At 46.6% G+C, this 21,239-nt stretch overlaps 1 protein-coding gene across 14 annotated transcripts in view; it reads right to left on the bottom strand.

The window, feature by feature from the left end:
- Il1r1 (interleukin 1 receptor, type I) overlaps nucleotides 1-21,239 on the bottom strand; it is a 93,722-nt gene that overhangs the window by 36,897 nt on the left and 35,586 nt on the right. For 4 of the 14 annotated variants that reach the window (XM_006495719.2, XM_017317613.1, XM_006495721.4 and 1 more), the window contains exon 2: nucleotides 3,128-3,207. The exons of 4 other annotated variants lie outside the window; for them this stretch is intronic. The gene's annotated coding sequence lies outside the window, so the exon portion shown is untranslated. Of the gene's footprint in view, nucleotides 1-1,973; nucleotides 2,184-3,127; nucleotides 3,208-7,383; nucleotides 7,570-12,423; nucleotides 12,783-21,239 lie in introns of those variants that run through there. 6 more of the 14 variants (XM_006495715.4, XM_030250619.1, XM_017317595.1 and 3 more) reach the window with 6 other exon arrangements.

Here is a 21,239-nt window from a genome sequence, read left to right as displayed (position 1 = left end):
AAGGAAGAAAAGAAGGGGGTGCCATGCTCCCCAGTACCCACTCAGTCACTATAGCATCAACAAGAGTGTTTATAAATAAGTCACATGGACACTGCTGGCTGCCAGTTCACTCAGGTACAAGACTGGGCTTGTTTGATTATTGGGCAGAAAAAGGAAAATATGCCAGTCTGCCTTTTGTGGTGCGTGGATTGCCCACTGGAATTCTAGGTTAACTGCAGATGAACAATCCTTAACTCTTTCAAGCCAATGGTCAATGACCTAAGACAACCAGTTTCTTCCCTAGTGTTTTCTTCAGTGGTGGAGAGACGAGGCAGGGTGGGGGTAGCAAGTTTTCCATCACCCCTTACCCTGCTTTAGGCAGGATGTGGGAAGACCCTTTGCCCACAGCAGCAGCTGCTTATCTGTCACCAGGACCTGGGGGTTGAATTTCCATACCAAGCTGGGATGGGTAGTGTCATGGTTTGTATATGCTCGGCCCAGGAAGTGGCATTATTAGGAGGTTTTTGGCCTTGCTGGAGGAGGTGTGCCACTGTGGGCATATAAGACCCTCATCCTAGCTGCCTGGAAGGGAGTCTCCTCACAGCAGCCTTCAGATGAAGATGTAGAACTCTCAGCTCTTCCTGCACCCTGCCTGTCTGGATGCTGCCATGCTCCTGCCTTGATGATAATGGACTGAACCTCTAAACCTGTAAGCCAGCCCCAATTAAATGTTGTCCTTATAAGAGTTGCCTTGGTCATGGTGTGTGTTCACAGACACCTAAGACAGTCAGTAAAGGAATTAGGAGACCAGAAGGAAAGCTGTAAAACAAGCCCTTGAGATGACATCAACTGCACTCCCAAGAAAAACCAACAAATGCTGGGCGTGGAGGCACACACATCTGTAATCCCACCCCAGAAGCTAGGCAGGAGGATCATGACTTTGAGGTCAACCTAGATGCCACAGAGCCGTTCTGCCTCCAAAACAAACAGGCAAACTAAACCGACAAAGAAGCAAACATACATCCCATCCCCAAATACACCAGCCTCTTATATCTACAAACGACAGAAGCCCCAAGGTAGGGATGACCTAGTGTAGACATTTCAGGGTCAGCAGTTAAAGAATGACCAAGCCCAGTCTCCACAAAGAGGTGGGACATTAGATAAGCTCAGCCATGAATCAGTTTCCCCTTGTGGCACATGGAGCTGATATTGGTTATCTGTCACTGAGTATTATGAGGAAGGTAAAGTGAGTTGGCACAAGTGAGCCAAAGTTCCCCCCTCTGCTGTCATGACAAAAACTTACACTGAAATGACAAGCTTTGAAGAAAGAATTTCTGTCCGTTTCTTTCTCTACCCACGGCCCTCCTGAACAACTGTATATTGAATTGTCTACATCGATCCCGGGCACAGAAACAGGAATAATGACGGAGAGCCTGGCTCATGAAACTTGGTGGCTACAGGGGAAATGAGTAGATCTATACTCATTCCACCAGGCTGTGAGACACTGCATGCACACGCACATACACCCATATATACACACTACACACACTTATACACACACATACACACACACACACACACACACACACACACACACACACACACACAAGAATGAGAGAAGAGGAGCCCTAACTTGCCTGTGAGAGGGAATGAGGTTATTTAGCAATGTCTTCATTCTGGAACATACGCAAGACAGCTGCCAGGAAGTGCACGTGGAAAGGTAGAGCTCACAATGGCTACAACAGGGGGATCTCACTGAGGACTTCAGTTTGCTGATGGCAAAAAGTCACTTAAAGATTTAACATAGTGGAATGGGGTGTGGCTAGATTTCCATTTCCTGTAGAGATTTTAGCTCATCTTAGTGGCCAGATGAGCAGAAGAGGGACTGAAGTGGCTGGTGGCTATATCCCCTCAGGTAGGGCTGTAATGGCTATTCCTGGTTGTCAATTAGACTCTATCTGCAATGAACTACAATCCAGAATTGGAGGGCTCACCTGAGATCCAGATCTCCAGGCTGGAAGACACAAGTTTCTGACCTGGATTTTGAAGCACAGTAGCTATGAAAAGCTTAGGTCCAGGCAAGGTAGTACAGGCCTTTAATCCCGGGAGACGGAGGCAAGGAGATCTCTGTGCTCAGGGTCAGCCTTGGACAAGCAAATTCCAGATCCAGGCATTTAATCTGAGCTACACCTTCCACTGGAGGCCTATAGAAAGACATTGGAAGAAGGAAGATACGCTCTTCTTCACCTGCTTGCAGTTAACTTACCAGCACATCTGTTGGAATCTACTTCTACAGAAGACCAGCTGAAACAACCAGCCTTGTGGGACTGAGCAACTACTAGATTCTTGGACTTCCCATTCACAGCTGCCCATTGTTGGGTAGCTGGACTACAGTCTGTAAGTCATCATAATAAATTCCCTCAATATAGAGCCATTCCATACATTCTGTGACTCTAGAGAACCCTGACTAATACAGGGCCAAGGAGGACCGCACTACCAGTCAGGGGGTTGAGATGAATGCAGGCTGCTCTGACATGATCGGAGTATATTTCCTCCAACAACCCAGTGCCCCTTGGGAGGAGGCCAGCCATATTTTTTCCAACCAAAATTAGAAATTTGAAGATATAGTAAAGAGAAGAGGCCCAGAATGTTCTAAGAGGGCTCTGACACCCTATGCTGGGACCTCACTTCAATCAGATGGCCCAGAGGAGAGGCTCAGCAATGACTGACTGACTGTAGGACAGAAGAGCCATGGGGCCAAAGACTCCTCCAACAGTCTGATAACACCTCTGTCTATCCCATCTATCCCTCTCTCCTTCCAGTCCCAGCTTGGAGCGTCCCCCACCTTGCTCTTCCCTTCTCTGCCAGCAAGTGTTTGAATTTGCTTCTATACAAGTGGGATCCACATGGTGCTTGTCTTAGTCTACCAAACTGTGTCCTCTCCAGCCCCCACCATCTCCCTCTCACTGCTTCCATTAAAAACAAAAACAAGAATTGGTGGGCTACAACAAACAACTATGCCCCCAGAAATATGTGGCCAGCAAACACCTTTGATAGAAGGGGAACTATCCAAAGACTATATGTGGCTGAAAGGAGACAGGCTCCAATCACCCCTGAGAAAAGGCCCCATGGTAATCCAGCCTATTACCTTGAAGAATTCTGGCTGCTTCTTATAGGAATGGTCCTGCTGCTCGTGAGGAAGTGAGCATCTTTAAGGGACGTGTCTACCTGGGGAAGAAGAGCATAGACTTTTTGAACGGACAGGTGGAAAGGGCCCTAGGGCCACCAGCACCTCAGGACAAGTCTAAAGGGGTTATCCAGTCATGACAAAGTCAAACAGAGCTCAATGTACCACGGTCCTTTAGGATTTAGGACAAGAAGGCAAAGGAGTCAGAATTTGACACACAAAGGGTTAAGTGGGTTAAATGCATGCACCATGTGTTTTGTCAGAGGGACTCAGAAATTGATAAAAATCCCTCTGGGGATGACTGTCTCTCAGTACTGACGAAATACTAGGCTAAGTAAGGCTTTGCCACACGCCCAAAGAAAAAACTTGGAAAAGTCCCTTTGAAGAGCAGGCACATTAGCTTCTTTGAAAAAAAGTGTTTTTTTTCCTTAAACCAAACATCCATATGCCCACTTCCCATATTCAGAATTTAAAATAACTTCCAAAGAGCTGTGTGCAGTTGCCTTGCTGGTGTGTGCCGTAGGAATCTCTCCAGGCATTGTTTATTTCTGCAGTTTCCTCTAGCATCTTGGAGTCTTTATTTTTTCCATGTCTGAGTCATTTCCGTATTCCTATTAAGAGCTGGTGGGGACCTTTTAATGTCCTCCACTAAAACAGACTGACCAAACCAACGCTAAGCATTTGCGGTAGACTAAATACACTCAATCCTAACTATGAGTCACGCTGGACTCAGGAGGTAGAACTCAGCATCACACTCACTGTTCGGGGGCACAGTGGCTCACCGTCCTCATCATTGGACACATTACAGTGCAAAGTCAAAGAGAACAGGCAGGAGCTCCTCCCCCTCACTCCCCAGGAGCCTCAAAAATGACTTTAGCTGATGGAAACCACCGAGAACATACCACAGGGAGGCTCACAAAATGTGAAGCAGGCAAGATGGAATTACGTGCATCGGGGACCTTCTACAAAGAAGACTCCCCATTCACCCTAGCCTACTCTGCTTTCCACCTGAAACCCCCTTTAAATGGCTTCACTCTTTCCGCTTCTTACTCATGATTGGACCACCAACACTGAAGCTACATCATAACTCTTCCTGAGAAACACTGCCCAAGCCAGGAGCTCTCCTTATGTATTTAAAAAGAAGGATACTTCAGTCTCTAGCTCAGAGCACCTGGCTCACCCCCATCTCTGTCTTGACTCTGGGGATGGATACATATTATCCAAATTCCAGTGTTCTGTTACAGCAACAGATGCAGCCTATTGGAGCGCTAGACTCAGATTGAAAAGCATCAGTATGAAGTAAATTCTCACTTCACAGCTAGTGTCTTGGCAGCTGCTCCTAAGTACCTGTGCTACTCTGCCCCAGCATGCATCTCGTCTATCCTTCCCTAACATCACAGAGACCTGTGATGGCTCTGAGGTAACCAATCAGACTCTGGCCTTGGGCATTCACACACACACACCCCTTCCCCAGAGCCAGGGGCAAGTTACACAGCATCTCAGGGTACAACATGCAGGTGCCTCAGATGTTTCAGGCAGCTCCCCCCGTGAGATGGGAGAAAGCAGGAGAGGCTCAGCCTGCACCCATATCCCTGTGAGCAGGGAGCTGTGTTCCACAGTGTACATGGGCCAGGTGCATGATAAGTACTAGTGGAAGACAGATGGGGGGATGGAAGGAATCCCTCACCCACCATCTTTGAAGTCCACATGAGCAGGCTGTTACAAAGCCAGGCTACCTCTTAGTCTCTTCCACAAGCACCCACCTGTCTTTCCCTGTGTCTGCTGTTAGGAAACCTCACAAGCCCCTCAGTAGATGCAGCCATCTACACTAAATAAACTATGGCTTACAGATCATCCAGATTCCAGTGTTCTGTTACAGCAACAGATGCAGCCTAACATAGCGCTAGACTCGGATTGAGATGCACCAATGTGAAGTAAAGTATGGAGGGAAAAAAATAGAAAGTAAGAACAAGAATCAGTTTGACAATTACTGACTTCCAACAAAAGCCCCTTCTCAGAAGGGTGGTGGCCAGGACAAAAGCTGCGAAGGATGGACAAGCTAGCAGCAAGTGGGAGGGAGCTGGCCCTCATCCCAGGGTCAGAAGGGAAAGAGGCAATGCCTTTCTATCATTCTGCAAGAGCTACCTTGCCCAGTGAAGGAACAAGGGAAGTGACAGTCGTGGGCCCCGACATAGTACTCAAGGCACGGTCAGACCTGAAGAGAGTATTCTTCTTGTATGTGGCCATACTGAATTTATTAGAGAGTTTCTTATGAATGAGAAATTTCCCATGAACTTGAAGAATTCTCTTCCTCTTCCTGAGGAATTCCCCCAACACTGAGAACCCTGCCTTCCAGAACAGAAGCTAGGCAGGGCGCTGTGAGATGTACTGCAGACACCCATTGTGTGGGTCCACCTCAGAGGAAGCTCCTAAGTGCTGCTGAGGAAAGCCTGTCCTGGGCCTGGGAACTCAGTGTGCAAAGACAGGCTGTGCTGGCCCTATGGTAGGATCTGCCTAGAGCAGGCACAACAGTAGCCCATAGTTACCCCCAAACCCTGTCTTCAGCCAGCTCTTTCCACATTATAAGGGGATCTTAGTGTATCTCCAGCTGACACCCTAATCCATACATATAGCTACATTCCCCTCTATACAACCCTGACAGGACTCCGTGGCAGACATATTAGAGTGAAGTCCCCCAAGGCACCCAAGACAGTCTTTGGCAGCCATTGAATGGGAGTCTGGGGAGTTGGGTAAAGAATTACTGGGTACCCAAGACCCTGAAGCATAATCAAGAGGCAAGTGCCGGCAGTCCAATCTCTAGTGGGCCTATCCTTTAGGTCTTATAGACTTGTTTTCTGACAGGGGACATTCTGGTGAGCTGCAAAGTGGACCTGTACAAATCATGGACTTGGGGGAATTCTAGAGGAAATTCTAAGGAAGTCGAACCTCAATAGAAACCCAGAGGGCGAGTCTAAATCAAGAGTAAGTTCCTCCTCCTCCTCCCAGGGATCTGTTGGAGCCAACTTCCAAGTCTGAAATGTGTAAAGGAAATCTTAACCATGTTTAGTCTGTCATCTATCTATTCATCTATCTATTGTCTACCCATCTATCATTTATCTATCTATCATTTATCATCTATCTATAATATACCATTTATCTTTCTTTCATCTATCATCTATTTCTAATCTATCATGTATCTATAATCTACCATCTATCTTTCATTTATCTATCATCTATCTCTAATGTATCATCTATTTCTAATCTATCTACCTACCTACCTATATAACTGCTATGACAAACTGCTTGACAGCAAGCAACTTATAATGAACAGAAATTAATTTGGCTCGTAGTTCTGGGGTCTGAGATCATGGTGCCAGCACTGTATCTGTGTGTGTGTGTCTGTGTGTGGTGTGTGTGTGTCTGTGTGTGTGTGTGTATGTCTGTGTGTGTGTGTGTGTGTGTGTGTGTGTGTGTATTCGCACACGTGATGTATCATCCATGGAAGAATGTGGAAAGCAGAATGTGGAAGGGCAAGAAAGGGCAAGAATGAGCAAGCAGGAGAGGGTTGAACTCACTCCTGTAAAACCCCCATTCCTGTGAGAATGATCTCACGTCCCAATACTGACATTAATCCATTCCTAGGAACAGGGCCTTCGAGACCTAATTGTCTCTGAGGTTTGCCTCACACAACTGTACTGGAGATTATGTCTCCCACCTGTGAACTCTTCTGACCACACTCAAACCACAGCACACACATTCCACATTTCTGTCCTCATCCCTACATGCCTACCATCCAAAGCAATGCCTCATAGTCCTCCAGCATTTGTAACACATCTGTAACCTTTCCCCCAGAGATGTGTCTGCATGTATAGACAACGTACAGAGAAACATTTAGAAAATTCAGCTCCTATTAATTTTGTCATAATTGAGAAAAAATGAGAGTTTAAACATATACCCCAGCTTATGAAGTGCCACAGCCTACATGTCTACTGGAAATGGATAGAAATGTAAAGAGTGGGATTCGGTATTAAACTAAATCCACCAATGAAGATGGCGGTGCTCCCCGGGTGTACCTTGGTTATATACACATTCAACTATCTAGTCAATAGTTGACAGCCTTAGAATCAAAAATGTCAGTGTGACAGGGAAGGCAGAAAGGACCGCATGAGGCCGCAAAACCATTGACTATAGAAACCACTGTACAATTCTGTACTTACAGGAACCTGTGCTTGTGAAACCAGAGTGGGCGCATTTCCAAGGAAATCTACAGACACGCAGGAACTTGAGTCTCTCCCACTGTGTTCATCAGTCTTCCCCAAAGAGATCCAGCCAAGGAGTTGTTTTTATATTGACACAAAGGTGAGTGTGTCGCTAAACGGGAAGGAAGGTCGCCTCCGAGATCTCTTCAAGGGAAAATGAAGAGGCATCAGAGAAGTAGACCTCAAGATAAGCTACGTTGTAGTTCCAGGGTGGGTGTTCACATTTCATTTCCCCTTCAGCCTTTGTCCTGAATGTCTAAGTGATGCTGTCCCTTATCAATTCCTGATTCCCGGTTATGAGAAATGGAAGCATCAAGGCCACAAGCTCAAACCCTCAGGATAAGATAGAGCATCTGACACCAACTTCTAAAAAGTCCATGGGCCTAGGAATTTACTAGTCTCAGAAAGGAGAGGGTGGGGACACATGATCTAACTGGTGTCGATTCTACAGAGATTAGTAACAGGCAGTGTCACATATAGACATTCTAACCATGGGAACCACTAGAGAAACAGCTGTACAGAACTACCAGCAAGAAAGCCTCAGACACAAGAAGGGACCAATTAGACTCACATCTTGGAAACCCAGAACGTCAAGACCTTCAATTTCTCAATCATAGTACATTTATTTTTGCCTATTTACCCACATAAAGAGGGGAAGGAAGTATCATTTTTACCACAGAGGATGCAGAAAGATAAAGATAAGGTTAAAAAAAAAACTGCCAAATTGGCTTCATGTGCTACTATGGAAAGTCAACACTCAGCTGTCTAAGGCTTAAAGCTATAAGGTGGCCCATTTCAGCGAAGGCACACGGGTTTAAGGGCAAAAGGGGAAAGTGAAGCAGAGACATGGCTGCTGCCGCAAGAAACTACAATCAAGACTAGGCCAGTGGGCTGAGAAGAGCTCTGACTCTTAGCTGAGGATCTACAGAGGCTGCAGCAGCATTCTCCCTTAGAATTTCCACCGTTTTCTCTTCTATGGGGTTTAACTGGGGTAACACATAGAGTGGAACACAGAAAACTTAGGTGCTCAGTTCCACAAGCTGTAGGTACCAGGAATAATACTATTATTTTCCACCCCATCAAATTCCTCTGTGCGCCTCACTAGGCGCCTCCACGAACACAATACCCAGTATTCTGATCTCTACCGCCACCTCTACATATGATCCCATCCTAGCCGGCTAGCGTCTGTACTATCCGCCCCTACAGTTTATCTACTCCTGCATGGGCTATGCCAGGCTCCACACCCACACAAATGCTTTAATCGCTGCTACCTAGTCATGCAGTGAAGCTAGTAGTTGTCAACATAGTTGGCAGAGCCCCTGGGCGAGCATTCCAGAGACTACAGAAGGGGAACATGAGGAGCTAGTGAGTGTATGTGGTTGACGTAGTGTCATGAGTCCCAGTGCCTTCGATTCCTTCCCCAGGCTAGGCTCCAGAAAATGCCAGAGCCTTCCCTCGTGGGTCTAAGTGTGGATGTTGACAGTGTGTGCAGAACGTGCCCATCATAGCTTTCTCCCTTCTGGATGTCTACAGCCTGAAGACTGCTCTTCTTCAGAGATGGATTCTACGGAGATCAGTGCACCTTGCTTCTGTGCTCAGCTACATCCAATACCCTTCCTCCTTTGTATCTGTATACAAGAAATCCTGCCTCCTGGTACAGTTGCACATAGTAACTGCACCTCTCTGTTTGACGATATATAATAAACACACAGAGCTGCCAAGGCGATGGGGCTTCTCCATCATTGGAGAATACCAGCTTTTCTATATGTAAGTGTCTGTCCCTTCTCCGTTGCTTCCCCCAGTCAGGTTAAGTCCCTAGAGACATGTAGGATGTGGTGGCAGGAGACACTTTGGGTGTCGGTCAGATTCTAGAATCTGGAACAACACAAGGCAGTCCTGTTCATGAAGAGTTGACTCCTCTTCTTCATGAGCACCAGGTGTCCCACGCAACAGAAAAGGTTTTGCTGTTTTGAGCTTAACCCCTGAGTCCACTCCACATTTATAGAAAATGCAGAGTTGGCATGACTCCCATACATACTGAAAGGCTAGGGAGGTTTATCACTGTTGTGACGACTAGAAGATTCACCTCTGACTGCACTGAGACCTTGACTTGATCAAGACCAGGTCTGCATGTGGCCACTAGCTCCTCTGTTCCCCCTGAAGACTTATGTATGCTACCATGCTATTCTCTCTGGTCAACTTATATAAAATGCTGCATAGCCTTACCCTAAGAACTGACATGCTGAAATAAGTGAGTTTAATAAAAGTGCTTTTATGTCTTCTTTACATTTAAACACCATACTGCTGTTTAAAAATGGTAGAACAGCTAAGTTTTATGATATAAATTTGGATCTGCAAACAGGTTGTTTAAAAATATGTACACAAAAGTGTTGGGTAATCGACAGGGTAAGATTCTTTGACTGAAAGGGACAGCGGCTCATCTTTCACTTCATCCCCCTGGGAGCCACTGCTATACTTTTAGGTGACCTGGGTTTTTGAGTTGAGGTGGCCAGACATGCAGAGCCAGGCTCTGGAGAGCCTTTCTGTCAGCTGGAAGCTGTGCTGTGGTTCCTAACCTGTGCTTGCAGAACGGGTAACTTCAGAGGCCTACGTCTTGCTCTTCCTGCCCCTTTAATCAAAACCAAATACAAGTTTCTACCTGACTTTACATCAGTTTTATTTTCTCGAGTATTTTACATTTACCTTGAAGACACTGACAGCTGGGGCTTTCCGGGTCATTTTTGACATTCCATTTTTTCTCACTCTTTTTTAATTTATGACATCTTATAAATCCCTCACAAAACAGGTGAGATAGAAAAATGCCTCAATCATTTGGTCATATGTATGCCAAAGGACACACAGGAGGAAGAGACAGTTTGGAAACCAAAGGGACAGGGGACTTGGAAAAATCTCCAGTGACTCTCCACGCTTAGTGACAGTTCTCTTTGGCAGGGCCCCTCTGCCCACTCTTGCACCGGGTCTGGCTAGGAATATGGTGCTTCCGGAGGCCCCAGCAGGCAAGCAAGCAGAGGAGAGTGAGGTTGCTAACTCTGCAGGTCCTTCTCCTGTAGCACTAACCATGCCGCAACCACAGAGAGAGGGAGATGCAGATCAAGTGCCAGCACATTTAAGAACAACACACGGGGCAGGTCATGGCCAATGAGTCAGGGTCCTGATAACCTCTCTGCTTTGAAGTGGCAGGTTCACAATAGATCCACCGTACAGACTCAGACTCTTGAGGATCTATGCTCTTCCCCGTACTGTATGCAATGGCTGTCCCACTGCAATGGCCTGGCTCACCAACAAGCTGTTCCCTCTATAGTATCTCTGACTGCAGGTGAGTAGACACTCCCTGCTGGTCCCTCCCATCCGCAGGTTTCCAATCCATCCTGGTTCTCTTGCACAGCTGGCCTGCGAGTATATCTCAGAATCCCTGCTCTTCCTTAGAAAACCACTGAGCTACATGTATGACTACTGTCTCCCCGCCCTCTCTACTGTGTCCTACAGGGCAGCCAGACCCACAGGCTTTGCAAAGAGGTAAATTTCAAAGTACTCTTCTGGGGGGCGGGGGGGGGGGAGCCTTCTGGTAGTCTATGACTTGCCAAGAGGGCCTATGCATGAGAAGACGGGGATTTTCATTTAGTTCCTTCACTTTCCCTCATACTTCCCCCAGTGCCTGGGACATAGTCGCGTTCAGTGACTATTGGTTTGGTAGAATGAGGAAAGCTAATGCTAAGCGGTCTCACTGGGATGGAGATTCAGCGGAAGATGTTACATGTTACAAGCCTCGGGAGTAGGAAGAGCACTCTCCTGCCACATCACAGCATGGGGCTTCAGCAGAGCCAAGGCTGTGTGAGAATTTAGAACAAATGGCCACCCAAGACTGAGCCTACTGGCAAGTAAATACTATGCACCAGAATGGGAGCCAGCCCACGATGTTTCCACTTAGGTCAGAAGCTAGTTTAAGATGTGTGTATATATAATTAAATTAGATAATGGGTAGGATATTAAGAAATTAGAAGAGATCAAAATAGAAAAGGATGCCAGCAGCTGCTTGGTAAGTTAAGAGGGGGAAGAGGTAGTACTTGTCACCAGCACCAGCTCCTGGAGCTCACAGCCATGGGATTCCATGTGGGATATCCACCACCCAGAAGACTACTATTAAGTGAGGATGACTCGGGCACCAATTCCAATGACAGATAGACTTCATCTCTTCTTTATCATGGCCCAAGTAGCCCAACTGATTAGATTCTGTTGTCTCAGTTCCTAGGCTGTTCCTTGGGGTCAGAAAGATGGGATGCTCCCAGCTGGTGAACATCGGAAGCAGTACAGAGAGCTAGCCTGGTGGGAAGATGAGTCTACCTGCCTTCCCTGGCAGCCGCTCTCACTCACCCGGTCTCCCCAAGGGGATCTGAAGCTCAGAGGGTGCCAATCCTCAGAAAAGATAGCCGCTAAGCTTCTGATATAAAGCAAGGTGACCTTGGCATCTCACCTACAGGACTTCTGGGAGGAGAAAGGGCGGTAAGAATAAGGGGCCCTATAAACAGCCAAGTGCTGTGTGGTTTTGTAAATAATGCATCTACATTCCCCAGTATCGACCTGTCTGGAGAGAGGAGACATCTCATCAGGGGCATTAAGGAATCCACTTCTTGCCTCATTAAGACCTCTCTTCTGAGCCCAAACCTCTAAGAGGGACACTCCTGAACAAGTTAGTTGCATTTGGCCCAATTTCAAGGCCTGGGAGCAATTTACTCAAGGGAGACTCATCTACCTAGAGCAAACTTAAAGAGTTGGGCAAGTTCCCAACACACACACACACACACACACACACACACACCAGAAAGGGGGAGGACTAAACTGTCACTACCTTTATCCTACATCCACAGAGAACGCTGACCTGCTGGCTACTGGGAGTAACTTAAGAAAGGCATTTGTCTGGGTCAAGGCAGCTCTGAGGCCTTGCGACCCTATTTCAGGAACTCTCTAGTTTTCTCCTACCTGGGCGTGCCCGGGTGCCCCAGTGGCGATGTTCAACAATCCAGCAGCTCCGAACTAAACCCGTTCAGGCCGGGAGCAACCGGAGCCCTGGGAGCCGCTCAAGGGCTGCTCCGCGCTCGCTCGGGGGTCACATTCCTTCCGCTCTGGGGCAGGCGGGCACCAGCTGGGCTCCCGCCCTTCTAGGTGGGCGCCGCGCTCCCAGGCGGCTCCTGGAACCCCGCACCAGCTAAGACCTTCTGAGCAGCACGCTGCTCCCACTCTGAGCCGCCCGCGGGGGCGTGCAGCGGGCGGAGACTGCAGGCCAGCGTCCTCAGCCTCGGGCTCGGAGCTAGCTGGCCCAGTGCCAATGCCCCGCCCTGGGAGCCGGATAGGTTGGGTTGTGGAGTTTCTGCCCCACATCCCAGAATATCTACATCCACGCAGAACATTCCAGGGTCTCTGTATCCCTCCGGGGGTGGAGGCAATGGAGGGTCTCTGCATCTCCTTGGGGGCATTTGGAGGGTCACTGCATCTCCTTGGGGGCATTCCAAAATCCCTGCATCCTTGCCAGATGTCCCAGATTCCAGGAAGAATGGCTCTGATTCCCAGATGGCTTGGCTCCTCTGAGCAGCCTCTGTGTTCCCACCCAAACCAAAATTAGATGGGTCAACTCACGTCTACATCGCAACCAGATTGTGCCACCTAACAAGAACCGAGCTGGTGACCCATGGGGTATCAGATCCTGAGGAAAACACAGTTCTGTGCTCAGCACAACTGGAGCCCAGTACTGTGTGCCTCGAACTGGCTTTGAGCACTTAGCCGAGTCATTAAGTTTGCAATACCTTGATTTCCTCTTTTGGTATAAAGGCCCGCAGCCTTTATAGGTAGGAGGAGTTAAAGAGCTCTGGTGAAGAGTTGATAGTTCATAGGCTTTTTACTTGGTTGCTTTACTGCTGTCCACCAGGCTGAAAAACAGGTCCCCTTATCATATCCCAATTAATTGTAGGATTTGCTCTGCAAAGGAGAATTCCAGAGTTCTCAGAAAGCACATGAAAAAAAAAATCAAGAATAGCCAAATTTTAGGACAGGGTGCAAGGAGGACATTGTGGTCCTGGAAATAGCACCAACCATTCCGTGCTCCCTACCCTCACCCCCCAGCTTCTTCCACATATAATGCACCACCCTGCAATACAACTGCAAAGAAACAGTGATTGCTTAATACCTCTAGATAGAGCACATGGCCATTTCCTGCATGCCTTCCAGCGTGGACAGGCCTTGAATTTCCTGCCTTATTCGCGTATGCAGCCTAGAAACCCAAGGTTGAAGTAACCCCGGGGGAAACTCTGAGATGGTAGAAAGCTTAAAGGGGCAGCATCAATGGTATATCATAGATGCCACCTGTGGCCTAGCAGGGCAGAAGGTCCTCACTCATTTCCAAAGGTTTGGACTGCTCCTTTGCCTCCGAAAGGCAGGCTTAAGTCTGGCAAGGAACTGGTGCCTTATCCCTAACCCTGCCCTAGCCCTGTCCCATGGGTCTGTATTCCAGAGGCTGTTCTCACAGCCTTGAGTACTTCTAACTCACATCCACAGAAGATTTGACCCCCTTAGAAGCCAGAATTGCCATGTCATAGTCACTGAGGGCTGCCTGGTGTCGGGGTTTTTCAAAGCTTCCAGGCGACTCTGCTGCACAGCTCTCATCATGATGCAGACAGACCAAGTCTCAAGGCTGTCTGGACAGGTGTATACTGTGGTAGTCCCCATCTGCGTGCCTTGTCTTACTGCCTATTAACCATGAGCAGTGATTATGAGACGTGATTATGCACAGGTTAGAAGTGGCATTTCGAACACCCATACAGTTTGATCATATCCACCCCTATTATCCCCCTCCTGCTTCTTCATCTCTAACAGTCTCCATTCTAGGTCATTACTTTACACAATTATTAGCAGGTCTATGCACTGTCCTAAAAAGGTGGGATTTAATATCGGCTGTATTTAATTCCTTAGAACTAAATAATACTCTATTTAATGTATATGCTACACTTCCTTTATCCATTTATCCATCAAAAGGCTCCCAGGCTGGTTCATGATTTGACGGTGAATGGGACAGCATCAAAGATAGCTATGCTCATGTCTGCATGCCGATGGACACACCAGCAGCTGCATGCTGACTTAGACGTTTTTAAAGGACCAGATCCAGGAGCATTGGAGAAGGACCATGCAGTAGTCCTATTAGAAGTTCCAGTGTATTGAATGCTAAAAGCACATGAGCCTAACTTGACACTGTCACTTGGTGATAGAGCACTTGCCTAGCGTGTACCAGGCCAAGAGTTTTATCCTGACTGCCACAAACAAAATAAACATGTGTATGAAGCAGCAATTTGGAGGCCTTATATTGGTGAACATAAACTTGCCTGGACACAAATACTAAAAGATTTGAAAGCAGTTTACAAGTAGCAAAATTGATCTTTGTAATAATGTAGAAATAAGATCCATTTACAGAGTCTCACTGTGTTGCCTAGGGTAGCCTTCAAGTCCTGGGTTCTTATGACCTACCTATTCAGCCTTCCAAGAAACAAGACGTACACCGTATGGCTTTCTTCTTTTTAAATACTAACCCATCCCCTACCTATACCCTACATGACCTGGAGACACATGGGCCTCCACTTGCAGGTGGAGCTCTCAGATTCCCATTCCAAGTGATAAGATGTACGTATCCCCCTCCTCACCTTAGGATCCCCAGGGTTTTACCCAGGGCCTAGGTGTTGCCTCCTCAGACACACAGGTTGTTTCCCCTCTGTGTCCTTTCCTTTGGCTTCCTTTCTTGAGGGAACTTATGTGTGGCCGCTTTACTCGGCTGATCACCTGGCATCCGTGTAAGCTACAGTTGGCCACTTCCAGGGTACTCTGCTCAGTTCCCAGCGCCACACAAATGTTCTGAGTGTGTTCACATGTTTTAGCACAAGACACACTGCTAACCCTGCTGCCGCACGCTGTTGACAGCCCTGGATTCCATCACTGTCATAACAAAGTTTGGTGTCCAATGTGGCCTGAGCCCAAGAGAGCCTAGTGCTCAGTAAAGCATCCAAGAGTCTCCAGCTGTTCCAAAGGAGCCAGGGACTAAAGAGCCAAAGACTACAAGAAGCCACAGAAAATGAGTCTCGAAGGATATAACACTGGGCTCCGGTACAGTTTTTAAGACCACAGGATGAGTTGTGGCTCAGCAATCCTCCCTGGAGATCAGGCAACTGGTAATCTCCCTCATCTTCACGACCCCCAAAGATTTCCAGTTAGAACCAGATGGGGGAGAATAGTGAAGAGTGTATTGTGACTGGCAAAGATCCTGGGTCTTAAATCAGTAAACACGAAACAGCTCTGAATCAGACTTCTTTTTTTTTTTCCATCACCAAAGAGAAAGAATTCATAAGGAACATACATAGAAATGCACAGGCAGTTATAGACCATTCTGTTTTGACAGGCAGGTCCTCTGCGATTCTGAACTTGCTATACCTATTTTGGCTATTTGTGGAACTTCCAGTAACCTGTCTCAGAACCGCAGCACAGACTGGAAACCACTGTCCCAGATGGGCTTCCTTGCACAGCCCAGTTCCTCTGCTCCCGTCACACATTTTCCATCTACCGACCTCCAAACAGGGACCTTTGAACCCGTGTCTGGTCTCTCTGCCACATCTCAGTTTAAATCGGTTCCACATTCCCCCTTTCTCTAAGCCATTCTTCGGGGGCTTCTGAGAGGACCTTTCCTAGTCAATGTTCTATGAGGTTGGCCTTTGGTTTCTTGTTTCTATTTTTGTTTTTGTTTTTGTTTTTGTTTTGTCTTGAGCCCTTTACCGAGCAGAAAGCCACAAGTGAACTGGCAGTGACAGCTGACAAGAATGAATAGCAGACATCATCAGAGCAATGAAGCGTTTTGTTTTAACTTCCTTCATACGCAGAGGAAAAGATGACAGATGTCACAAGCTAATTACAAGCTTCAGTGCAGGTTGGTCTTGCTCAGCCATCACTGAGCAAATAACCAACAGAGGTGCTGTGCCTGGCTGTGCTCATATTAACAGAGAAGCATGGCCATGTACTGACGGGACTAACAAAACCAGATTGGTGAGGAGGTAGCTCCTCTCTCCTCTCTCTTCCTTCCCCTCCCTCTTCCCATCTTTCTCAACCTTTGTCTGTTTCATGATCGCTTAAATATGAGAAACTCACAGCACCAGTAGCGGAACTTTTGTGACCCACTAGGCTATTTCCCACAACTCCCCCTGGTGCTCTAAATATGCCTACTGAAACTGTCAGACCCAGTCATATGCCAGACAAAAGAGCGTGACCCTCCTTAAATCCCCCTTCATTTCCTCTTTATGTCTCTATATTGTACGAGTACATATATGTCCGTGTGTGTGTGTGTGTGTGTGTGTGTGTGTGTGTGTGTGTGTGTTTGTGTGTGTGTATGTGAAATGATTTCTGCAAGGTCAGAGGACAACCTCAAGTGCCATCTCTCAAGCTCCTCCCACCTGCCTCGGCCTCCCCAGCATACAGATCACAAGTGTGCTCCACAGTGCCTGGCATTTCTCACGTGCGTTCTGAGGATTAAACTCAGTCCATGCACTTGCAAGACAGACACTGTACTGCCTGAGCATCCTCTCAGTCCTTCAATTCACTTTAAAACTGAGTTTTAAATGGCCCCATCATCACTGCCTCTCTGTACGTTTCTATACACAGCCTCTAAGTTACGTATGTTTTCCTTTTCCCTATAAACATCTTTCAAACCCACACTTCCATGTTGGACTCTCTTCCAACCTGTTCATCTCTTCTGAATATAACTGACAATGTAGTTTCTGTACATGGTTTTCCTTTAATATGACCACTGTAGTTAATTTAAAGACAATACTCCTTCCATCCGAGGAGCCACGTTAAATTGCTCCCTGCTGAAAGCGTACATGCTATCGGCTTACCTCCCCTTGAATCTAGGTGGACTTTAGTGTTTTACTTGACTAGCAGAAGGAAGGAAGGAAGGAAGTGGAAATGACTTCTGAGGTCAAGCAAACAAAATTCTCATGCCCTTTCTGGAACCTTCGAATGCTCATCCTCCAGGCTCTGAGCTACCAGGTAAGAATATTACTAGTCAGAAACCACTGTTCCACTGGAAAGCACCAGCCACATATAGGTCATGTGCAGGTACCCTGGTCCTCAGCTGTCTGTCCAAATCAACTCCAGCCATGAGACTGATCTATCCTTGATGACAAGCCAATCAACTTGAACCTGATGGCATCCATAATAACTGCAAGTAAGTATCTCTGAGCTGGCCCAGAATCCTACAGGCTACATTGTTGCAGGGCACAGTTATAGGGTGGATTAAAACACAGTAACGGACAAGCAAACCAATAACTACACTCAGGAGTGTGTGATTGCTGTCTATGGCCCAGCTGTACATTAAACCTAGCATGACAGATCTCCCAGCATCAAAACAACACTTGTGTTCTCTTCTTTAGCATCTCTGAATGCTACATATAATAGAGAACTTCCTCATGATTGTCACTAAAACAATCTCAGCAGTGAACTAAATTACCACAAGAGCTTTCAGGTGGGCAGATGGATACAAGTTTGAACAGTTACTATTTTGAATAAAAGAGATAGCCCTGAATCCATACCATTATTTGAATTATTTCACTTCTAGCACTAGTCACTGATTTTCTTGGAAACTTGCAGCCCATTAGAACTCAATCTCTACAATGCATGAAGAACTTGAACTCAGGAGGGTGAAGAGTAGGCAGCCATTTCTACTAGCAGCAGCAGGAAATCTGTGTTAACAGCCAACCGTGTCTGATGCCCAGTAGCAGAACACTACTATCTAAGAATTATTCCCATTATCCATGACTGCCTTGAGGCAGGATGGGAGCTAGGGATGTCCTCTGCCTTGTGTCTAAGTGGATAGGAGGCCTCAGCGCTGTGGATCCTCCTGGCTTCTTGCATAATCATAAATCATCCCATCTTAAGAGATAGGATTGTGCTAAGCTGGTCTCACTGGGGTAGATGTGCCAATGGACTCACTCACAGGCTTGTGTTATGCTTGGAGAATGCTAACTTTAAGACTTCCTCAAAACCACGGTAGTGCTGGTATTTAATGTCGGCTCCTTAGGAATCACATAAAGTAAAGCATGGATCAGAATGGACCAAACTTGGGCTGGAGACCGACCCAGAGGTCCTCTCAAGTGTGACTCTGCCATGGGCTCTTGGGGGAGGACATACATCATTCTCTTATTCACCTGGGCCTTTGTTTGCCGATATGTGTGGCCTCTAGAAACCCATGGCTATCCAAGTCATTCGAAACGAAATGAAATTATATTTTCATGTCTTGGTTGCATTAGAAATACTTCAAAAGCTCTACAGTCACTTGACTGCCATACCTGATCGGGCCGGCGCAGGATGTCATTGTTGCAAAACGTTCTGTCAGATATTGACGCTTAAACTTAGGCAGCTAGGGATTCTGCGGGGAAACTTGCATCTCTGAAAAGTTGATCTTCCTCAAAAATGGACAACCTGTTTGCTTTCAATCTATACCCAAATAAGAAGCGCCTCTGTACCCTCTTTTCCTTTGCCATGCCATAATTAGTGTGCCTCAGCCAATCCTATCAGCTCACACACTTCCTCTGTGCTGTAGATACTCAATTTGTATGTGATTACAAGGAGTTTACCTTCTCCCACAGTGCTTTCCTATAGGGACAGCACTATAGTTGCCTGTTACAATGTCAAATGTTGAAATGTTAACATATTGCCTGTTAAATGTTAGCTACTGCACTGTACAACCTCACCAATCCTTTGTTTATGACATGTGCTTTGCGCTTTGTTGTATGAACTTGTCAAGTGACTTAGTGATACTCCAACCATATCTGGACATGAAAGTAACAACTCCAAGAAACTCTCTAAAGATGGCGGTGCCCACAAGGAAGTGGGGCATGTGTGCTTTCCCAGGGCCATGACAAAACCTTTCCATCAGGGAAAATCTCAACTACAGAGCCGAAGCTGCATGTTTTCTAGGATGGAGTATTTCTCCTATGCTCAAGTCAGCATAGGAGAATGAAGCTGGGGAAATCCTCTGCCTTTAATCTCAGTGTTGAGAGAGGAAGCTAAGGTACCACGGAATCCTTTGTTCCCTGCACACTCATTAGTTAACAGAGATGAGGGCAGGGCTCAGGAAGAAAATGAAGATCACAAAGATATGGCTATGAGAAGGTGGTAGCAATCACAAACACACAGCAGCTGGGACTGTCTGCTCAAGAGATATGTGCACATGCATGGCGCGCGCACACATGTATGTACATGCACATACATGTACATGCACATATGCTCACATGCACACACATATGTACAGGCACAGTCATATGCACACACACAGATGTGCATACACACGCACATACATGTGCAGGTACAGGCACACATACAAGTAAAAGGAGGATTACCTGAGAAGGAGGAGGGTAGCAGGACTAGGAGGGATAAGAGAAGGCATGGGTAGAGGAGAGAGTATGATAACTACATTATTGCACTTGTAAGTAAGAAACTATCAAAGAATTTAAAATATTATAAAAATTTTTAAACCAAGCCTAGAAAAACAAAGTAATTAAAAATCAAAGAAAACTATTTTTGTACCACAGAATACAAAAGAAAACATGGTGTACGTTATAAATACGCATTATTTAACTAGTGTTTACAATAAGGTATGGCTTGGGGTGGTGGCACACCTCTGTACCCTCAGCAACTGTGTAGTCAGAGGCAGGAAGATCTTGAAGCCAAGGCTGCACAGTAAGTTACACATCAGCCTTTTTTAAATTTTTTAAAAGATACATTTATTTTCTTTATATGAGTACACTGTAGCTGTCTTCAAACACACCAGAAGAAGGCATAGGATCCCATTAAAGATGGTTGTGAGCCACCATGTGGTTGCTGGTTTGTTCTCAGGACCTTTGGAAGAGCAGTCAGTGCTCTTAACCTCTGAGCCATCTCTCCAGCCCTACATCAGCCTTCTTGAGCTGCATACCAAAGGAAGGAAGGAAAGGAATGAGGAAGAGGAGGAAAGGGAGGGGGAGAAAGGGAGAGGAGGAGAGAGTGGGGAGGAAGAGAGGAGATGAAGAGGAAAGATGGGAAAGGAAAGGAAAGGAAAGGAAAGGAAAGGAAAGGAAAGGAAAGGAAAGGAAAGGAAAGGAAAAAGGAAAGGAAAGGAAAAAGGAAAGGAAAGGAAAAAGGAAAGGAAAGGAAAAAGGAGAGGAGAGGAAAGGAAAAAGGAGAGGAGAGGAAAGGAAAAAGGAGAGGAGAGGAGAGGAAAAAGGAGAGGAGAGGAGAGGAGAGGAGAGGAGAGGAGAGGAGAGGAGAGGAGAGGAGAGGAGAGGAGAGGAGAGGAGAGGGAAGGAGAGGAGAGGGAAGGAGAGGAAAGGAGAGGAAAGGAGAGGAAAGGAGAGGAAAGGAGAGGAAAGGAGAGGAAAGGAGAGGAAAGGAGAGGAAAGGAGAGGAAAGGAGAGGAAAGGAGAGGAAAGGAGAATAAAGAATATGTCTTATGCCAAGTTTTCTTTCTCCCCTGTATATGGAAGTCTTGAAACTGGTGCCTGAGACCTAGGAAAAGGTTTCTGGGTGCCCTTGAAACAGACTCCTGGAGAGGACTTAAACCAGGTCCAGTGGGGCAGAAGAAGCCAGCAAGGGCACCATCAGGCATTCTGTGGGCTTAGGTTGGCAGGCCTGTCTGCCACCTTCCTGCAGAACTTACACACTTTGTCAGATTTATATTTAACTTTTCATATTGTTGACACTCCCGTAGAAGATATCATTTTATGCATTACTTCCTG

Source organism: Mus musculus, chromosome 1 (genome assembly GCF_000001635.26).
Source record: "Mus musculus strain C57BL/6J chromosome 1, GRCm38.p6 C57BL/6J".
In the NCBI taxonomy this organism is placed as follows: domain Eukaryota; kingdom Metazoa; phylum Chordata; class Mammalia; order Rodentia; family Muridae; genus Mus; species Mus musculus.
The sequence above is the reverse complement of the archived record's forward strand: the minus strand, read 5'-3'. Positions and strand labels throughout refer to the sequence as shown.